The sequence below is a fragment of the Macaca mulatta genome, chromosome 3 (genome assembly GCF_049350105.2).
Source record: "Macaca mulatta isolate MMU2019108-1 chromosome 3, T2T-MMU8v2.0, whole genome shotgun sequence".
Taxonomy (NCBI): Eukaryota; Metazoa; Chordata; class Mammalia; order Primates; family Cercopithecidae; genus Macaca; species Macaca mulatta.
The window spans coordinates 94,416,455-94,438,382 of NC_133408.1; the positions used below are offsets into that span (position 1 = coordinate 94,416,455).

Below are 21,928 nucleotides of genomic sequence, written 5' to 3' on the forward strand. Positions count from 1 at the left end.
CGATTTTCCCCATTCCTCCCCTCCTCCTTCCCACAAACAAAGATTCATGAACATTTCACTTCACTGTTTTCCAGGAAGTTGACACCCAAGTAATGAGCGGGCTGGTTGGTTGAATAAGTAAAGCTGATTGGGTCAATCTGTGACCACCCAGGATGTCCATTTTGACAAATACTTCCCAAGAGGAGGGAAAAGAAGACAGTGCCCCCACCCTCCGACCCTTCCTGATTGTTCATATTTTTTAACCTCAGATCCCAGAGAACCAGGACCTTCAGTTTTTATAGTGAGGCAGACCTGTGTCTGCATTTACTCCGGCACTGGGATGAGGGATAGGAGTGGATGTGTGGATGCTATGGCGATGTCAGCCCAAAATGGTGGGAGAAAGAATAGGCTTTGGAAAGAAATGAGCTTGATTGAGGGGTTGGATGACATGGAGCAGTAAGTCTTCAAATGGGGTTCAAGAAGCCCTTGCATCAGAACGATCTGTGTTGCTTCCTTAGAATGGAGATTCCTGGGACTCCACCTCAGTTCCTAAATGGAATCTTTGGGAGTAAAGTATAGGAATCTGCATTTTTTATCAGGACCCCAGGGAAAGTTAAAAAATTACTCTGGGTCAGACAGGAGGAAAAAGCCCAAATACTGCCACTCATTAGCTGAGTCAACTTGTCAAACCTCAATTGCCTTCACCCATGCAACAGAAATAATCTGTACCAGTGGGAGTATCTGTACCAGTAAGACATGGTTGGCTGCAATAAACATAATTTCCAATATTTAAACATAATATAAGCATTCATTCACTCACATAACCATAAGTCCTGAGAGAGTAGCCTCATGGTAGGTAGATTCAGCATGCAAAGACTTCAGGAGTCTGTGTCTGCAATCATTATCTCCTTTTGTGCAACTCTGTTGTAGCCACTAAACAGTCCCATGTGTCCTGGTCCAGGACCTTGACTTCTTATTCCATTTGTACTATGTAGTATGTGTTGTCATTATAGGAAGATGGCTCAAATATTTTGTGCATGGATAACATAGGTAAACACAAGTAAATAAACAATATGGGGAACTCAGGAATGAAAGCATCTGTTTGTTCTACTATAACTCCACAGGGCAACCTCACTGTGCGTGAATGGGCAGCTGGCTGCCCTTGTTGTGGAGAGTTTCCTGGTTGGGGTTAACAAGAATGAAAATCAAAACAGATCAGACTCAAAGCCTCACCCCATCCCGTCTCTACTCAGGGAAGGGCTGAGAGCCAGGGGAGGAAGTAGGAGGAGATCAAGGTAATGGGTCTTGTGGATAAACCAGAAAAGGAACTGTGGGCAGCTCTCTTGGGGAGCCACAAGGCTGGCACTACAAGATAACAGTCTAGACTGTCTTCCGAGGGCTGAGAGACAAACTCTCACCCAGTGCAGCCCGACCAACAGACCCGCCCCTTTGCCGTGGCTTCCCAGCTGCTGCCACCATGGAGTTGTCAGGAAATTTGTGATAATTCTTTTTATTGATCGTCTCTATTGATTTTGTCTATGGTGAAAATATACTACAGACACATTAAGTAGCTATTATAGGTAAATTGTCTTTTAATGAATTGTACCAACAGACAGGATTTTACAGTTAACCTTAACTGGGACTCAGACTTCTCAGACACTGATGATCATAGAGGGACTAGATGCTAGTGCAGAAGCCAAGCTGACATTGGACCATGGAGATTCACCTGGATACTACTGGGACATGCAAAGACCTGCCTGAATGCGCAAGCCAAATAAGCATGGGTTCTCTTCTCATTAGGAGATAAAACAAATCATCATAAAGATCACACAATGATGAATCCTATGACTCTATTTCAAAAGCATACAAATTTTGCCATTTTCCTCAACTTTAAATATTTGCCAATTAGTCTCTATATTTCAAAACTCCATCAAAAAAGGTGGGGGGAGGGCATCACTTTGGATGAACTCCCTGAGTTGTCTCATATCTTAAAACCAGGTTATTGCTTATGAGAGACTAGAAGAAAGCGAGATTTCAGCACTTTGTAGAAGGGTGTGCTTCTTTCTTCTTCATGCAGTTTTTTGTTTGTTTTATTTTCTTAAAAAAAAAAAAACAAGCTCTGTGTGTGTGTGTGTGTGTGTGTGTGTGTGTGTATGTCTGAATTTTGGCAAAACTGTATTGAGAAGAATCCTTGGAAGCTCAAATCTAATCTGCCAAATTACAGACAGTAGCACAATTTTGCCACTTTGTTATCACATCCTCAAAAGAGGGCTTGAAATAGAAGTGTCACTTTGTGGTGGTGCTAGCAGATACTCAGAGTACTCAATTACCAGAAGCAAGACTTTGGCTATTATTGTTTTATAATGTAATGTGCAAAAATCACCATAAAAATATGCTATCTCTGATGGGAAAATGCTCCTTGCCAAACTTTTGAAAATTATGATTTCAATGGTTTGGCAGGAAAAAAAACCCTGTATTTTGACAGAAAATGAATTATGGCTACAGGCATTGAATACAAAGGCCAATGTCTCAATTGTATTTGAGTTTTGGTTTTAAGGGGAACAATCATTTAGGGCTGGTCACATGATAAAACTCCTCTTTTCTTACACAATCTACGGGAAATAGAGTAGCCCTTCCAATTCTTACTGGCCAACATGCCAGAATCCTTTTGGTACAAATCCAAAGGAAGGTTCCTCTCCAAATCAACAGAACCCAGGCTGCTGCTTAGATTACGTGGACCGAACACTGACCATAAGCCAGGCTCTGGGCTCACAGCTTTGGTCCTTCTGCTCTTCTGACTCTCAACAGAGCCTCTGTCTCAAGGCTGTTTTGCCTCTAGGTTATAAGATGGCTGCCTGCAGCAATCAACATTCATATGTGTCCTGATTCCACCCAACAGGACAAAAACAAGAAAAGAACACTTTCTCCCAACATGGGATGCAAACGATTCCTGTTTGAATGGTTGAGTCAATTCAATCATGTGCCCTCTCCTAAACAACTGCAGATGCCAGGGAAGGACCACAGGCTTCTTGGTTTACATTGCTCAGAACACCTCTGTGGAGCTGGAGACAATGTGGACACCTAGATGAACCTGGGGCTCTGTTCAGAAATCAGGAAGTGGATGTCAGGTGGGCAATCAAAGGTGTCTGCTACACGGTCTTATTTAGTGCTTACTATGCAGTGTGTATGATTTTGGTTCATGAAGAAATTGAGACTTACAGATATCAACAAATGTGCCCAAGTTTACACAGCTGGTATATGGTGGAGTCTGGGTTTGAACCCAAGCATATTGAATGAGGAAAACTCATGCCTTTAACCTCATCACTCCACAGCTTCCTTTTAGTCAGCGTTCCAGGCTGTGCTTCCAATATTTTTCTTTATACATGTTGATTGTCTATGCCACAAAGAAGTGACATTTTTCCATTAGTAATATAAATAGCAAAGAAGTATAAGCCAATAGGAGGTAAGCAATTGATTCTGCTCTCCATTATTGCCTTCATGCTTCTGTTGCTACACTACAAAACTTAATGGTTTAAGATAGCTATGTTAAAGGATAATTTTCAAAATAAGGCAAAACCATAATCTCATGTAGGTATAGGATGAGCACATGTTAAATAAAATGAAGGAAACAGAGAGATGGTGTAACTAATTCAAAGAAGTCAAAGAAGCATAAATTTATATGGAGCAAAGGAATGCTGAAATGAAAGCAAAAATGGGACAAAACTGACTTTTGCAGGAAAAGAGAGTGCTGTTCCTCCACTGGGCAGAATTCATTTAAATGTGTATAGACAAGAATTATTTGCGATTGAGATCAGTTCTTTACAATTTCACAGAGTTGTGAAATAGCTCCTATAGAATTAGAATCTGGTAACTTGGAAGGGTGTGCTGTAGACAATGCTTAGTTTTCCATTGAATTTCTTGCCTATACCACAAACATTCACTTTCTCATGACTTTACAATTTGGGCTGGATTCAGCTGGGAAGTTCTGCTAGTTTCACCTGAGATCATTCCTGTGGCTATGATTATCTGAAGGTTTGACTGAGGCTGGATAGCACCCCCAACCAATTGGTGCTGGTTCTAAAATTTGTACCCACAGGGTTTTAATTTACAGAAGAGACTGAGTGACAACATGGAGAGGTTAAGGACCTTGAGAGAAGATTTTTGTTACTTACATTTCCCCAGAGAAGGGGGCACATCAAATCACGCAGGGCCACGTGGTGAAGAACTAGGTTTTGATTTAGAGGCAGAAATAAGAGTAAGGGGGAAGCCTAGACCTGAGATTTTATTGAGATTTTTGCAAAAAGACAAGGAAAGACAGAGTCGAAGCTTGGAATCATCTCATTTGAATAATTCTGGGGGGCTTTGAAACATGAAGACTGTCCCTGTTTGTCTGATACCTGGCCCTGGGTTGATTTAGGACAGGGGAGATATTGGCTTGGTGTGTGGGAGTTAGGTGAAGGGTGTTGGGGGACAGCACTGGGCCGAGCAGCCTCTATGTGAAAGGCCAACACCCCCAGAAGTTAGCTAGCTGTGCAAGGGGCAGTGTCTCCCCAGGTCTGAAAGACCTGCAAGATGTCCAAACATCATAACAATACAGAAAATACAAAACATGATTAATACTGTGCTGTCATCAGCTGAGCCACTTCCATTCTCTTCCGAGTGGCCTTTCATTATCCAGTCCACTTCACTGGGTGTCCTGATATGGCAGCTGGGATCCAAGAGGGAGGGCAGAAGCTGGCAAGACCTCTAGAGGCCAAAGCTCAGAAATGACAACAGTGTCACTTCCACTGAATTCCGTAGGTCAAAGCAAAACACAGGGACAGCCCAGGCCCAAGGAGGTGAGAGAGAATCCTTTTTTATGTAAGAGAAGCCACAAAGAATTGGTGACCATAGTTAATCTACCCATAGAAATTTATCAAATCACTCACCAAATTTTATTGGAATTGCTTGTTGATATGGCCAACTCACACACTCACACACTAAATAAGATTCTTATGTGACAAGACTGTGCCTTGTTTATCTTTGTACTCAAGGGCCTGAAATACATTAAACACTCTTTGTCCAAAGCTAATGGATGGGATGATCATTCAGATGGATGGAATTAAATGAGCAAAAATAAGGAAGCAAGAAAATACAACAACTGTTCAATTTCCCAAAGTTGTTCAATTTAGTGTATGATGGAGAGTAGAAAACAAAAGTTGTAAGAGCCTTGTATTCAAGACAAAGGACTTGGACTTAGTTCTTGGAAAATAAGACACCATGAAAGGTCTTTGAGTGAGAGAACGACTGGTACTGTTGTGCCTCTAACATTGCTTAAATTAACTGGTGGCTGGGCTGAGGGGCCAGTTTAATTATTTTGCCACAACAAAGACAAACGCTAAGGGACACACTTACCTTGCAAGGGATGCAGTCAGTTGTCTTATGCATCGACTTCTTGTCTCATCAGTTCTGTTGCACAATGGCTTGAGTCAACTTGGTCATTCACAATTGTCCACTTCTTTTTGGTTGGGGCAAAGGCCAACCAAAGGCTCTTGAATACAAGGTTGGGGCAAAGGCCACTGTGCTCTAACAGTAGATCTTAGCTAACCTGAGTCCAATCAAGTCACATAATCCCTCGATGTTATGGTCAAATCTAAGACTGAATGAGAGTCTTGGGCGTAGAGTACCACTTGGGAGAGTACAAGTCTCTGGGCTTTCCACATTCTTATGCCTCTCATGCAAAAACAGAGGTACTCTGCTGTCCATTATTTCTAGTTAACTCACATATTTTATACACCACTCGTTTCACAAATGTATGCATTTCTAATATTATTTATGCTTTTTAACAAATGTCCTGATATAAATCTTTAAACAGTTTTATTGAGGTATAATTCACATACCATATAATTCACCTACTGTTAGATCAACTAGTATAGATGAAAACGTGATCCCTGTAGCTCTTGTGTATTAGTTATCTATTGTTGTTGCATAAAAAATTACCCCTAACCCTAATGGCTTAAAACAACTTTTGTAATCTCAGTTTCTGTGGGCCAGAAATCCAAACACAATTTATCAGAGTCCTCTGCTTTGGGGTATTTCACAAGCTGCAATCAAGGCGTCAGCTGGGTTCATAGTCATCTCACGGCTCAACGCAGAAGGATCAGCTTCCAAGGAAGGCGAGAGAGAGTGCTAGTAAGATGGAAGTCACAGTCTTTTATAACCTGATCTCTCAGAACATCTCCACACTTTTGCTATATTCTATTTGTTCAATCAAATCGCTTGGTCCAGCCCATACTCAAGGGGAGAGGAATACTGCACAAGGGTGGAAACACTGGGAGACTGCCTACCACACCTTATAATAACTTCCCATGGACTCTTGATTAGAGCCTTTCAAATGTTAACCAACCACCCTCTATTTTAGGTACAGAAGCAAATTAATGCAAGTATTTATCACCTTGAAGTTTATGTTGAAATATTTTAAAGTAAATTACAGACAAAATAACAAGTAATGCTACTCTATTTGCCCAAGACACCAAACTATATTTTTAAAAATTTCTATTAAAAATAATTTTATTTCTCAGTAGAGTTTCCTATGATTCCTGATCTTTACATTTATCTTACCAGTTTTACACGTCTTATTTCCATGTATGGCTTATAGAGAGGCAGAACAGGTTAAACTAAAAAAAAAAAAAAAAAAAAAATAGTCCCAAGACTTGAAAAGTTGAGTATTTTTTTATTACAAAATGTTTAAATCCACAATAAGGGACAACATAAAGTCACCAGGTAGTTACTGAGGTTGCCAAAATTATAGCTGGAGAAGACAGTTGACATTGAGGTCATTTTTTTCTAAGAAAATAGCCCTCAAATTTTTGTTTATCTTGAGTAGAGGAGGAAAAAAGAACAACAGGATTACTTATACTGAAAATAACCTACTCTCTCTTTGATATTAGAAACCATAAACTGCATATTTTGACAAGAAAGAAAATATACTTATTCAGGATGTAATCTTTAAAACCTGACATAAAATTGACAATTTTTGCTGGGTGACTTGGCTAATGCAATAAAATCATCTTTGTGTAGATGAGCTCTCAAACAAATCTCCTATGAGCCTGCATTGTGTAAAGGGTGGCAGAAGACAAAATGATGGACTCTCACCCCTGCACAAGATTAGGTTTCTTGGAAACATAGGACATATTGTTATCCTTTACTTTATTCAAATATGACTTGGATAGAAAATTATTCTTGGGGTACACAAACCACAGAAGGCTTTTGGATGGAACACAACTTTCAAATATTAAATGATTCGAATCTTGTGAAGTTTCAGTTGGATTCATGTCCTTATAAAAGTCATTTTTATTCATCTTGGTAATTGTAAGGTCAAATTAAAAGTGAGCAGAGTGCAAACTTCTAAATCATGTTATTAAGCAGCCAAATTTATAAAATTTCCCATTATTAAGAAGACATATAGCCACTCAATGTTATTGGTAAAATCATTTTATTCTAAAAACAGCAACAACGATAGCAAACTTGTAAAATGGCTAAAATGAAAAGCAAAACAATTCATTTCCATCAACTCAATGTAGAAGAACAATGCTGCCACATAAACAGCAATAAGATGAAGACTTCTATTTCTTTTGGTGTAATTGAAAGCATCTTGATAAATGTCAGATTGTCTATTGAATAAAATCCATGTCAACCTGTCACATAAAAATACAACATTTTTTTTTTTTTCATAATCTCATGAAGTCAAGGCATTCCCTGGGCTTCAAGCTTGTTCCAGTGAGAAACAATAAGATCTTTATGCAGCTATTCACTTTGAGGTATAAATAACCAGAACCCCAGATAAGAAAATTATATTTACAGCCTAACTTTATTATTTTAAAATTGTTGTTTTTCTCCTTAGCAGGTCAGCTGACTGTGGATTGCTGGAAATCCCTGCACATTTTATCATGCCTGGGTCAGCAATATATTCTTGGCTTCAGAAACACTGATGTTGAAAACTGAACATCTGGTCTTCCCTTTCTACCCCCTCCCTTCTACCGTTTCTCCCCCAAATAATCAGCATTTCCTCCTTTGCTTCCCTGGCTTGAATAGCTTTAAAACTTGAATTTGGTGTATATTACATTATATTTATTTGGTTTTGAGCCACTTTGATACTACTTCCAGTTCTGTAAAGTTCTTAGTAGTGCCATTTCTGTTGTTCCTTTTTACTTAAAAGAAAGATTAAATGTTACTCTGAAGAGTTGGATTAATTGGTCACTAGTAAAAGGAATTATATTGTTGCCCAAGGTCAGAATCCTATTTCTTTCCTCCAACCTATTATGGATATTTTTAAAGCAGACCTAAATGGAAATCTTCCTATAATGACATTCTAGACCTGAAGCTTATTATTATTCTAGACCTGGAACTGAATGCAAAATGCAATGTGTATGTGGTATGTATGTTTTCTTTTACTTGACTTTAATAAGTTTCTCAAAATGATCTATAAGCCTAATATTTTAAGAACCACATTTCTAAGCCAAGAAGATTCATCACTTACTTTATATAAACCCCCAAATTTCCTCCTTGAACCACTGGTAATTTTCACAGTGAGGGATACTGCTGAATATAAACTTGTCGGGTAGAATATAGAGAAAAGGCAAATTCAGAGTGATCCCACAGCATTCCCAAATGCATCCAAAATACTGGAGTGCAGGATGCAACCAGGATTACTTGAATTCCATTTGGATCCCCATAATTCCATTCTTTTTAAAAACAGGTCATTCTTTTCTTTATTATGATGAAACATTCTTTAATAATTCTTGCCTCTCTGGTTGAAGATGCTTTTGAAAAGCAAGACTTTAGTTGTATATTTTTTCTGGATTCCCTAGCAATATATTTTGCTGCAATCATTGAAAAATGTCATGCTCTCGCTGGGGTCTTCGCAGTCAATGGTAACTAAACATTTGATTGAGAAGTGTACTTTCTGTGGACTTTTTTAGGGTCACTGCGATGTGAACAGAACCCGCTAGAATATACACTTCTGCTGTTTCATTTTAAAATAGGGCTGAGAATGGAAATAATGCCTTTCTAAGTGGAACTGAACTTCAACTTTGAAGAGATGCTATAGGTTTTTGAGGGAGCAAGAGCATGTGTCTGGAACCCAGCATCTCCATGTGGTTAACAGCTTCTAAAATTTATCTCATGTGTTTAAGGTTTTTTGTGTAACTTTAAGGAACTTCACATTTCTAACCAGTGTGTTAACACTTACATTAAGACCACACTTACACACCCTTTTCTTACTTATGAGCAATTAAATGGTGTACTCACAAGAAAAATGTTACTTTATTTACAGTGCTGATGGAAAAATATTGGCAATGTGATAACTGTTACTATAAAAATATGATTTTTTAATACTTCTAAACTAACTTTTGAAAAAGGCTATGTCTTTTTTCTTTTTTTCAAGGCAAGGCTCTTGGAACCACTTGGTGAGTATATATTGAATATTTTACTTTCTTTTTTCTGTGAGACAGCAAAAAGTTCATCCAAATAGAACCATGCTTCTACCACATAAATCACTCAGAGAATCTGGTAACTTTCCATGTGATTCAGTTAAATCCTTTAAATCCCACAGGAGAATTTACTTGCTTTTGGCATATTTCACCATATTAGGAGGAAAACCAGTCTCCAGGGACGTGGTGGTTAATGAGAATGGGCCAAACACAGATGTCCTAAACTCAGTTTTGTTAGCTTAGGCACTTTCAGATGGTGTTTCTCTTGGTCAAAGTTCCTCGAGAAGTTTCTTTTCTGTGGCCTACATCCCCGCTTAGGTCTCCCACAATGCCTTTAAAAGGACAGACCCTTTCCTTTTATAATTAAATATAGGATTTAAATGCAGAGGGGCGTTAACATGTTAAACTAAACCCAGCCTTATCTAACATCAGGATGGGTAGGTTTGAGGGCACAGCAAGAGATGCAGGGAGAGGAGAAGACAGCAAGACACTCGCTGAGAAGTGGAGGGGCTGAGGGAAGCAAACCGTTTTCCAGCTTCTCAATTTTGCCCAAGGTTGGCCCACGTGTTAGTGGATTCTACGAGCTGATATAGAAATCCTCTTCTAGAGGTGGTTGATATTATATGGGTTGTGTAAACTCTAAACAACTTTCAGCCAGAAGGCTTTTGCATTCTGCATATTTTTAAGTTTTATTACATAAATATGAATGCACAATGCCCAGGAAAGAGGTGTCCTGTGTCCTAAGAAGAGTCACAGTTTGTTCATAGATGCTCAGATCATGACTCACCTGATTTTCAAAAGACTTTTCTTTCAAGTGAATGTAAATGGGGTGGAGGAAGGGAGAGAAGGAGACAAAATCAGGGACAGAATGCCATCCACTATAAATTATATTGATGCCACAATGAAAAGAAATAACTCCTCTGCAAGACTTCACATACTCAAGTCAACAAACGGCTAAGTGTTGTAAATATTTCCCAGTTCCATTGGTTTGAGAGTAAATTTTAAAAATCATTTTGGGGCTCTCTGCCAAAGGTAGTAGAAGTCCAGCCTCTCCCAGGATCAGACTGGTCATTGGTCATCTCCACTCCTAGAGGAGTTTCAAACATCTGTACTTTCAGACTGGAGGAAATAAGGTAAGGAAGGAAACAAAAAGCAATGTTTTCAGCGTGTGGCCTCCTACTGTACCCTCTTGAGCAACCTTAGTAGATCCTGATGAGACCCCCGCTTCCCTTTCTTTTTGAGAATTTCTTCGACAGAAAATTTTGCATAGCAGAGCTACAGAATTTAGAGAATTTCTAAATATGTGCTTGATCTCTTTTGAAACTCAATAGACCCACTAGCAGGGAAAAGAAGAAAAGTACTGCATTCCGTCTAACCCAAGGGGGGCTTGGATCACCTAACCCAGATTCCCCAGGGCTCATGCTGAGGCTCATTCTTCCTTAATTCAAAACATGGACTGGGTCTTGAAGGCTGAATGCGAAGGCTCAAGTTAGATAATAAGGTGCCATTTGTCCAGGGAGAGAGACAAAGCAAAACAGAAGAATGTGAATAGATACCAAGGCATGCCAACGAGGGTCCTGTGCTTGTCCCCTGAGTGTAGTTAGGTGAAATACTTAAAGCCTGCCCCTGTGGCCTGAGACCAGGCAGCCAAAGTGGGAGAGAATTGCTCCTTCAAAAGTTAGTGCTTAAATTAACTGCCTCCATCCCCACCACAGCCCCAGGTGTTGTAAAAACTGGATTAATCTAAGGTCTTTTTAACCCCCTACTTTGCATACATATTTAAATTCTGGGGCTCCAAGCCAACATTCCCCAGTGGACCACCTTATCCTTTGTTAATTGAAAAACTAAACAGTTCTGTGGTAGTGGAGAGGGGCATTTTCACAGAAACGTCTTTGATGCTGAGGCTGCTTTAGGGATACATTTCCTGTGCCTTCCATGAAGTTCGGCACAAGACAGACTCAAGGACCTCAAAAAAACAAAGGGGCAACCAATAGTCAGGACCCAAAGTGTTTTCTATAAAGGCAATTGACGGGTGGTTAGACTCACCCTGACTCAGGTTAAATCCAGGAGTGGTGAGGGGTTTGGGGAATAACAGCCTATGCATTCAACACTGCCCAGAAGTCAGAGCTCAGAACAGTGTGGGTGTGACGAACACACGCACACCAGGCTACTGCTTCTCCTCTCTTGAAGTGGTGACAGCTTATGAAATTCTAGCTGCTACTGCTGATTCAGCGGAAGGAATCCATGGAATGTTATTGCCAACCTACTATTTCTCCATCTATACCTACCATGGGCCATGGGAAAGAAAAGTTTATCAATATTGCATTTGTTTTTATTTGGTGTGAGAGGTGGAGGGAAGCTGGCATGTGCCTATAACACACAGTTATATTAATTTGACAGGATTTAAATAAGCATAAAGACCTAGCAGAGTGTTACTTTCCCCTCTGCAAAGGATTTTTTCCAAAGGGGTGAAGAACATACATTCTCAAGGTGTCTGCTGGACCCCTATTGGCTTCTGTAGAAAAGACCTAGAGCCAACAAACAGAATACAGGCTTTATTGAAGACTTACCTATCGGGTGGTCCAGGGACAGCGGACTAGGCAAGAAGACCTACTATCGTTTGTAAAAAGTATGCAGTGTATACAGCATTTTGGCTTAGCAACCTCCACCTAGCAACCTCCATTTAACCCAAAACTAAGGGCCTTCCTCTCCCTACATGACCTGTATTTCAAGGAATGGGCCAGGATTTCAGATATTCCTCATAAAGAAGGAGTGAATCTCCAGGTTGGCCACTCCCGTATTCCTTAGCTTGAAACTGAAAAAAAAATCTTCCTAGATCATACGGTCATTCTCTGGGTTTGCTTAAGTTGTTGCTGTCAGGTGCATCTGCCATACACATGGTAGAAAGAGATGCTTTAATGTGTGGTAAAATAAGAAGCATAGTTTTGTAGACTCTGCAACTGGATGGACTAACCTGTTAACAGGCCCATACCAGTAATCTGAGAGCACACAGTCCAGTGTGCTAGCTAAAAGCACCTGTGCTCAAGTCAGGCCACCTTGGGTTCAAATCCTGACTTCTGTCACTTAGGTGGATGACAGTCTTCAGAGTCTCTAAGAAGCAGACCCCAAGGCAAAGATTCAAGTGATTCATCAACAAAGAACTCCCCAGGGAAAGTGGTAAATGTTTAAGAAGCCCACTACAGAAGGAGAAGTAAAGACGTGTGATTTCGGTTGAAGGCCAGTCCCAACCTGATTCTCAGGGAGCTCAGAAGTGTAAATTGCACCCCAGAATTCATCCAGAGGCAAAGACGCTGATCTTCTGTTCACCATTTGGTCATCAGCTAGTGGATGGAAGTTCAGTAATCAACTCCTGGATGCTTGGGTACAGGTGAGGCGACCATGGCAGCCCACAGGCAAGCCTTTGAAGAATTTTCCAACCATAAACCCTTGGCAGCAAGGCACGTGGAACTGGGGAATGGGTGCAGAGCACTGGTGATCATGACCACATGGGCACTTGACAGGGGTGCCAAGGGTTTTCACTGTAGTGAGTATGGACACACTTCCTAATCTCTCTGGGTCTCAGTTTCCTTCTATAGAAAATGGGGATAGGGTTGGGCCTGGTGGCCCACGCCTGTAATCCCAGCACTTTGGGAGGCCAAGGCGGGTGGATTGCCTGAAGTCAGGAGTTCGAGACCAGCCTGACCAACTTGGAGAAACCCCATCTCTACTAAAAATACAAAAATTATCCAGAGCCAGGCATGGTGGCATGTGCCTGTAATCCCAGCTACTCAGGAGGCTGAGGCAGAATTGCTTGAACTCAGGAGGCAGAGGTTGCAGTGAGCTGAGATCGCACCACTGCGATCCAGCCTGGGCGACAGAGCTAGACTCCATCTCAAAAAAAAAAAAAAAAAAAAAGGGAAAATGGGGATATTTGTATTAACTTAGGACAACTGTAATAATGACATGGAGATGCCACATGTAAAATGCTCAGAACCTGACATAGAGTAAGGGTTCGATTAAACATCGTCCATGATATTCTCCTGCTAGACTACAAACTCCACAAGAGTGAGGAGAGCATCTTCCTCATTCTCACTGTATCCCCACTCCCTAGAAAAATGCCAGATACAGAGGACGCACTCAGTAAATACCTGAACAGCTTTTGGTTGGTAAGAAAACAACATGGGGATACATGAGACTTTCTCAAAGATAGAGAAGTAAAGTCAATTAGGATGGGAGAGTAACCTCAAGGCAGTTCAGAAATTCTGTATTTGACAATTGGCAGAAGCAGAGTTCTCATGTGGGGAAGGGTAAGTACATGAAAGTGATCATCGATACTTACTAAAAAAGACTTTTATTTGCAAAAATCAAAATCTATTTTCTCCAAGTTTAGAGAAGGAACCAGAATAGAGTGTTCTGCACTGGCTTCATGCATTGCACCCACAAAGATCAGAGCAGTAGTTTGACCAAGTCATAGAATCTAAGAGAGGACTGTCTAGTCCAGTGGTTCTCACATTTTTTGATTCCAGGGCCTCTTTACATTATTAAAAAATACTAGGCCTGGTGCAGTGGCTCACGCCTGTAATCCCAGCACTTTGGGAGGCCGAGGTGGGCAGATCACTAGATCAGGAGTTCGAGACCAGCCTGGCCATTATAGTGAAACCCCACCTCTACTAAAAATACAAAAATTAGCTGAGTGTGGTGGCAGGCCTCTGTAGTCCCAGTTACTCAGGAGGCTGAGGCAGGAGAATCGCTTGAACCCGGGAGGCGGAGGTTGCAGTGAGCCGAGACCACGCCATTGCACTCCAGCCTGGGTGAGAGTGAGACTCCGTCTCAAAAACAAACAAAGAAAAATTTACTAAGGACTCCAAAGAGCTTAGTTTATATGGAGTATAGCTATCAATATTTTCCACATTAGAAACTGAAACTGAGAAAAATTTTCAATATTAATTACTTAACTATAAAGTAATAATTACATGTTAAAGTAAATAATACATTTTATGAAAAATAGCTATATTTTCCAAAACAGAAAAAAATGAGAAAATAGAGGCATTGTTTTATATATTTTGAAATTTCTTTAATATCCGACTCAATAAAGACAGCAGGATTCTCCTGTCTGCTTCTGTATTCCTTCCTTTGCAATATGTTGTTTTGGTTGAGGTATGGAAAGAAAATCCAGCTTCACATAGTTATATAGTTGGAAAAGGAGGAATATGTTCCAATTTTTTCAAATAATTTTGGATATTTGTATTTCACTGTAACTCCAAAACTCTACACATTAGTTTTCATAAAGGTGAGTTGCAGAATAGAATTTGAAACCAGGTAATTGAACATTTTATACTCCATTACATTAAATCCATTGCCTATCTTGCATTTTGGGTGTATTATTTTATCCATGCATGATTTTATAACATAATACATTGGAAAATATTACACCGAGTTATGCAAATCTTCCCAATGTTAACACTTTTCATTTACAGTATTTTAAAATACCATTTATAAATAATGCCACTGATCCTATCAGAAAACTCTTTAAGTATTGAGAAACTTTCAAGCTCAGAGTAAAAGTAAAAGTTTTCCAAATTCAGTTTTCAGTTGAAAGCTCAAATTTGCACTGTCCTAATTACCGTTGAGACTGAGAAGCCATCCCCAACCCTCCCAGGCTGGCTCAGAGACCCTCCTGGAACAGCATCCCTTCCTGGCCTCTGGCGCAACACTTGCCACATTCTATTGAGATTATCTACTTTGGTCACTGTGTCTCTCACTAGACCATGAGCTCCTTCCAAGCAGAATTATGTCTTCTATCTCCTTGTCCTTAGTACCTCACACATAAACATTACTCAGTGAGGGCATGATTGAATAAATCCCTGGGAGTGATGAATGCAATGACTACAGGAATCTGTCTCACATTCCCAGACAGGAGATTTTGTTATCATGTAAATCCTATGCATGATTGAAAATGTAAGCCAAGCTGAAGTTGCCTTACAAACATAGATGTCACAGGGGTGATGCAAAAACACACACCAAAGAAATAAAGGTCTCTCTGCTTCTGGGGCAAGGGCCCAGAATAAAAAGGCCAAATGGAAGGAGGAACAAAAGACAGACCCTGTGAAGTGGGCAGCAGAGTGGGTGGGTCATATATGGGGCATGAAACCATTTGTGGGGGAAGGGAATAGAAGGAGGTTTGAAAGGAAACAGAAAATAAGGAATGGGAAGCACAAGTCCAGCCAGAAGGAAAGAAGAAAACAGGAGGCAACAAGACTAAAGGATGGCAGAAAAGTTGAGGAAGAAAAGAATAACCAGAGCCCAGCCCTCACCGGGCAGCCACAGACAGAATAGGAAAGGGGCAGAGACAGTAAGGAGAGGTGGATGTGAGCACAGCAGATGGACAGCAAAGAGAATACTTTGAGATATTTTTCGTGCAGAACTGGTCTACCCCCTAAATTCCTCACAGTCTCACCCCACCTCCTGGCCCCCAATTCATGTTTACTTGTGCAATGAAATTGTGTCTCTGCATTTGTCTACACTGAGAGAAGGCCTTCTCTTACCCAGATATTTTTCTACTCACTTTCAAGAAGCCCTGAGTGACCTTTTCTGTAGGACCACATTTGCAACCATCTACATTTGGTCCATAAAGATTTTGTGTATTTCTCCTCTGTGTCCAGGACCCAGTGGTTATACCAGAGAATTTTATCCCCGAGCCCTGCCTGACAATACAACAAAACTGACATCAAGGATGAGTGAAGGGACAATGAACCAGACAGTCTATAACCAGCATGGAACACTACTGTATGAATCAGTGTCTCCCGATGAACATGTGTTACATAGGATCATAATAGCCATGGCATGAGAATAAGTTAGGGACACTCAGGGTTAAAGAAAATTCAACAGGCTTCTTTATTGCAGGGATTCTCAAAGGTAATCTTCACATTGGGAAGACAGCACACTGTATTTCCCCAGTTTATTTACGAACAAGACGGTTTTTTGCTGAGCAACTGTCTCCCAGGATAAGCTCCTGAAGACTACAGTTTGGAAACATTAGTATAAACTCTAATGGCAGAGAGAGGGTCTGTGAGGCCTCAGAAGCTCCTGGACAGGTTGGAAAGCCACAGACTTAAAAATAATTTCTAACAAGTGTTAAGATACTTCTGTTCCCTTGGGGTCCCTTCTGCAAATTTCCAATAATCCATTAACCTAGAGTCAGCTTTTCAGGTTACGTTATTACCACCATAGACAGACCAAGGCAGAGATGAAGTCCAAGGCTAGAAAACATCAGAGGGAGTTCTTCCCCATGCCAGGTGCACCCTCTCTCAGGAGCCTGCATGGCTGGCTCTCTTTCCTCCTTCACATCTCCTCAAAGATCAACATTATCTCTTGACCGGGTCCTTCTCTGACTGCCCAGTCTGGAATTACAGACCCATTCCCCTGTGCTCCCTCTCTCTGCTGCATTTTTTTCCATCCTCCTTCTCAACATCTAACATTCTGTATAATTTAGTTATTTATTTTGTTTCATTACTGTCTGCCTCTACCAGAATGCAGGCTCCACAAGGGCAGGAATTTTCATCTCTCTTGCTTACAACCGAATCTCCAGCATCGAAAGCAATGTCTGGGGCACATCAGCCACTCCATAAATCTTTGTTGAGTGAATGAATAAATGAATACAAGAAAGAAGGAATGCTGGGTTTTTAATTGAGGTTATGGAGCATGTTCCACATTTCTTTGTCACATCCCTCCATCCTCCAGCCTCTGAGCCTCTGGGTCTCAGCAGGCTAAGCAGTCACGGAGATCACATTCTGATCCTGTGACACGGCCTCCACTTCAGCCCTCTCAAGCCCTGGGTGTTTGGTATCCTGGAGGTGAAACAGCAGCAGACTTTGCGTTTCCAAGGCTTTGTCACTCCGCGACATCACACAGTCACCCACAACAGGCCAGCTTGCAAAATTGTTAAGGAGCCTGAGGATATTATTTTCATTTCCACACAAACATAAATGATCAGATATAAATGTGGAGCTGCTGCTCTGGAAAATAACCATCAACCATCAAGGCAATGTGGCATAGTTTCCTTAATATTCCTCCAAATACTCCATATTTAGGGTATGTGCTAATTTCTCTCTCTTATAAGCAACTTTTTTTTTTTTTTTTTTTTTTTGATGGAGGCTCACTGTGTCACCCAGGCGAGTGCAGTGGCGTGATATCGACTCACTGCAATCTCCGCTTCCCGGGTTCAAGTAATTCTCCTGCCTCAGCCTCCCAAGTGGCTGGGATTACAGGCACCTGCCACCATGCCCAATCAACATTTTAGGATATAACTCTTTTACATTTAGTTAATGTATTTGTGGAACATATTTAAAAACATAAGTACTGAATCAAAATTTATGGACCTTTTCAGTCTTTTAATACATAGTTCTAAATTTCTTCCTAAAAGAATTAACAGTGAAGGACAACACATCATTTTCATGCAACGGATATTTTAATTTCATGTAAAAGAATACCAACATTTTAGGTAGGAATTTACATTCTCCTTTGAGAATATAAAGCCCTTATCTTATTCACTGTTTAATCGCTACAGCCTTGTGCATAACTGATGCTCAATAACTATTTGTTGAATAAATGAAACAACACTGATGAATTTTTATTGAGTTTTCGGATCAATTTCTATACAAGGCAATTTTTAAAATTCCAAACTTTTTCTTATTATTTATGTTACCAATATTGTCTTCATCAAAGTCAATTCTTTGAGCTTAAATTGCATGATCAATTTTTGATTAATCAATAAAGATTTTTTTCTCTGTATTAAGCATTGCAAATTAAAGCCATTGTCTACTACAGATTTTATTCTGTGATTATTTATTTCCATCAAGTTCAATTTCCTGAGGCCAATTATTCAGATTTACATTTTAAAAGATGTTTGTTTTTATTCTTCCATCAATTTTAGTCAAAACCAGTGTTACCATGTATAGTTTAACTATGAACTATTTTATTTTATTTTGAGTATTTCTTACCTAAGTTACTCATTTTTGGTGAATTTTTGTAGTTTTTAATCTTACAAACAAGAAGTGACTTTTTAGGCAGTTAATCATACAACACTGAATCTTTAGTAATATATAGTATGAATTGAATAACAGTTTTTATTTTATTAAACTATCACAAAATCGTGATTCCTCTCAGATCCTGGAAGGTTGTTCTTTTATGAAAGTACCCTATCACCCTCAAAATCTTCTCTCGACTTTTGTGAATTCTGAAAGTTGCTATGGTAAAGTCAACACATCCTTGGGTAAAAATATAACGAGTGCAAACATTGGGGTCAAAATGTTCTGCTTTGGATTAGAAAAGGCTCAATGCAAGATGTGAAATTTCAGTTAGGCATGGAAGAATAATTAAGATTTGCTGCCAGAAGGAAGGAATACAGATGGTTTTCATGCAGCTACTTTGCTCCGTAACTTTGACTCCACCGTTTGACCAGGTGGTAGTCTGATCCCACCCTTCTAGCCCATTTTGACTCATGTTTATGTATTTTTCATCCCAATTTTGCCAACACTGACAAATCATTTTCTCATAAAATCTTTCTTGGATGAAATGTATTTTCTGAATCAAATGCTATTAAATCATTTTACCTCTTTTAAATTATATACCACACATTTAAACTTTGTAAAATAGTTTTTCCATTTTCATTTTTGTTCTGAAGTTTTATCAGATTATTTTCCTTGTATGATTTAAGATTTTGTGCAACACTTTTTTATTATTTTTAAAGAAAAAGGGTTTAATTGACTCACAGTTCCGCATGACTGGGGAGGCCTCAGGAAACTTACAATCATGGCAGAAGGCACCTCTTCACAGGGCATCAGGAGAGAGAATGAGAGCCAGCAGAGGAAATGCCAGATACTTATAAAACCATCAGATCTCATGAGACTCACTCATTATCATGAGAATAGTATGAGAGAAACCGCCCCCATGACTCAATTACCACCACCTCGTCCCATCCTTGGACACTTAGGGATTATGGAGATTATAATTCAAGGTGAGATTTGGGTGGGGACACAGAGCCAAACCATACATTTTCAACTGAGCTACTTTTTTGTGCTGGGCACTGTTCTAGATACTGGGATATAGGAATAAATAAGACAGATACAGATTCTGGCACTCATGGAATTTAATATTGAGTCATGAATCAGGGCTTTGTTATTGTCTAGAAATAATTTTAGCATAATAATCTCTTCCTATGTGAGTTTTCCTCTTGAGGCCACTATTTCTAACAAGTTCAATGTTTTTGCTCCAATTTTACTTATTTAGTTTTGGTTAAGAAGACTTGATTCTTCTATCAGTTTTTTTGTTTATTCATCTGTATCTTGCCATGTAAAATTTTAGTTGTGGACAGTTTTATTTCATGTTGGTTATTTCAAGTCTATTTTTTTCCTGAGCCAATTTTTGCAGTATCCAATATGACCAACTTGATATGGTCTTTTAGATGATTTTCATTTATAACAAGTTTTACCACTTGTAGATTGTGGCCATTGTCAGTTTTATTTTGTGTTGATAATTTCTGAAAAGCCAAAATTTTCTCAAACTACTCTGTAAAAGAGCCCTTTGGTTAAATATGCAGTGTCAAAACTTCAGAGTATACATATTTTTAAATCCTTATCAAAATAGTCTGATTTTGTGAATTGTGATTCTAGACTTCTTATTTTGAAAGAATGGAATGAGAAAACATGAGTCATGGATGTTTACAATGGCACTTCTTAGATTTTGATGTGCACATGAATAATGTGGGCTCATGACAAAATGCAAATCCTGATTCAGTGAGTCTGGGTAGGGCCTGACACTCGGCATTTCCAACAACTTCCCAGGTGATATCAATGCTGCCAATCCACAGGCTGAATAGCAAGAAGCTAGAGTGTGTGCTTTGTGGTTCAGCAGGCCTGGGTTCTAGTCCCCTGTTGGCTGTCTAATCTTGAAAAAGTTACTTAACCTCTGAATCTGTTTTTTTTTCTTTTCATTTGTGAAATGAAATGGTAATAAAATTACCTATCTAAGAGATGTGTTGTCAGGAGCAAATAAGATGAGTTATGTAAAACGTTTAGCACAGGACCTGGCACCTAGTAAATTATCAATGGTAACTAACCCTTGTTAACAGATGGGTGAAAGCACACAGCAGGTTCAGGGAATGAATGGTAAGGGCTTTGACGTGGCATAGAGCCTGGCTACTGAAAGTGTGGTCCTTGGACCAACAGCATCTGGGAGCTTGATAGAAATACAGAATCTCAGACCCCATCTCAGACCTATGAATAAGAATGTGCATGTTAAGAAGATCCCCTGAAGATTTCTAGGCACCTTACAGTTAGAGAAGTGCTGGCACCATATTTAAAGACAGGGGCTGGAGGCAAATCTGGAAGGGCAAGAAAAGCCAGATAATAAAGGGCCTGATTTACCTACTAAGGATCTTGAACACTTTTTTTTTTGTGTGTGTGTGTGTGTGATGGAGTCTCGCTCTGTCGCCCAGGCTGGAGTGCAGTGGCACAATCACTACTCACCACAAATTCCGCCTCCCGAATTCAAGCAATTCTCCTGCCTCAGCCTCCTGAGTAGCTAGGACTATAGGCACGTGCCACCACACCCAGCTAATTTTTTGTATTTTTAGTAGAGACGGAGTTCCACCATGTTGGCCAGGATGGTCTCGATCTCCTGACCTCGTGATCAGCCCGACTCAGCTTCCAAAAGTGCTGGAATTACAGGCATGAGCCACCAAGCCTCAGCAATCTTAAACTTTTTTTTAGAGGACTGTGGGGTGGCAAATATCCACACTTCCTACTCTTCCCTGCATCCCCTTCCCTCCCTGCACCTTGTCCCCTCTCTCCCCAACCTCCTGTCAGGCACTGTTAATCAATCTTTCCAGCTCTTTCCAGCCAAGCCTCTGTTCATCCTCATGATCCTTACTAACACAGTGCCACAGGCAGGGCACTATCAAAGGATCCAAGTTGACGGAAATGAGAATTTGCCATCACTGAAAGAGACCAAAGGGAGCCATTAAAGACCTTTAAAAGGGAAAAATGAGATAACATGTGTAAGTGCTTAGACAGCGCCTAGTACCCAGTAAGCACTCAATAAAGAGACGTCATCGTTATTTCTGTCTAGCCTAGCAACATTGTCAACATTTGTTGTGCCAACATTTTCACCAGACAGTGAGTAAATGAGAAAATGTAAGACAATTAATTAATGTTTTTGGTATTACAATGCCCATTTTTATGTGAAATGATGCAAAGAGTAGACAATTTTTTTTTAATTTTCATATGACAAAATGAAAACTTTAGCAATTCCATGTTCTCTTCTGCCCATTTTCTGTGTTGTTAAAGAATGACACTGTGAAGACCCGCAAGTGATGAGGGTTTATGTAGATGGGCCGTGGGTAGTTGGGTGGCTTTGTGCTGCTGAAAACTCCTGAGCAGAGTGGACCAGCCCTTCTTACTGTTCTCCCTCTCCTCACCCCA

The 21,928-nt window shown here is 40.0% G+C and overlaps 1 long non-coding RNA gene across 1 annotated transcript in view; it reads left to right on the forward strand.

Annotated features, from left to right (window-relative positions):
- The window catches only part of LOC144339872 (uncharacterized), a 36,605-nt gene extending 24,022 nt beyond the window's left edge, over positions 1-12,583 (forward strand). The window contains exons 2-3 of the long non-coding RNA XR_013415406.1: positions 9,404-9,425; positions 12,538-12,583. This is a non-coding gene — a long non-coding RNA (uncharacterized LOC144339872). The remainder of the gene's footprint in view (positions 1-9,403; positions 9,426-12,537) is intronic.
- The last annotated feature ends 9,345 nt before the right edge of the window (positions 12,584-21,928 follow it).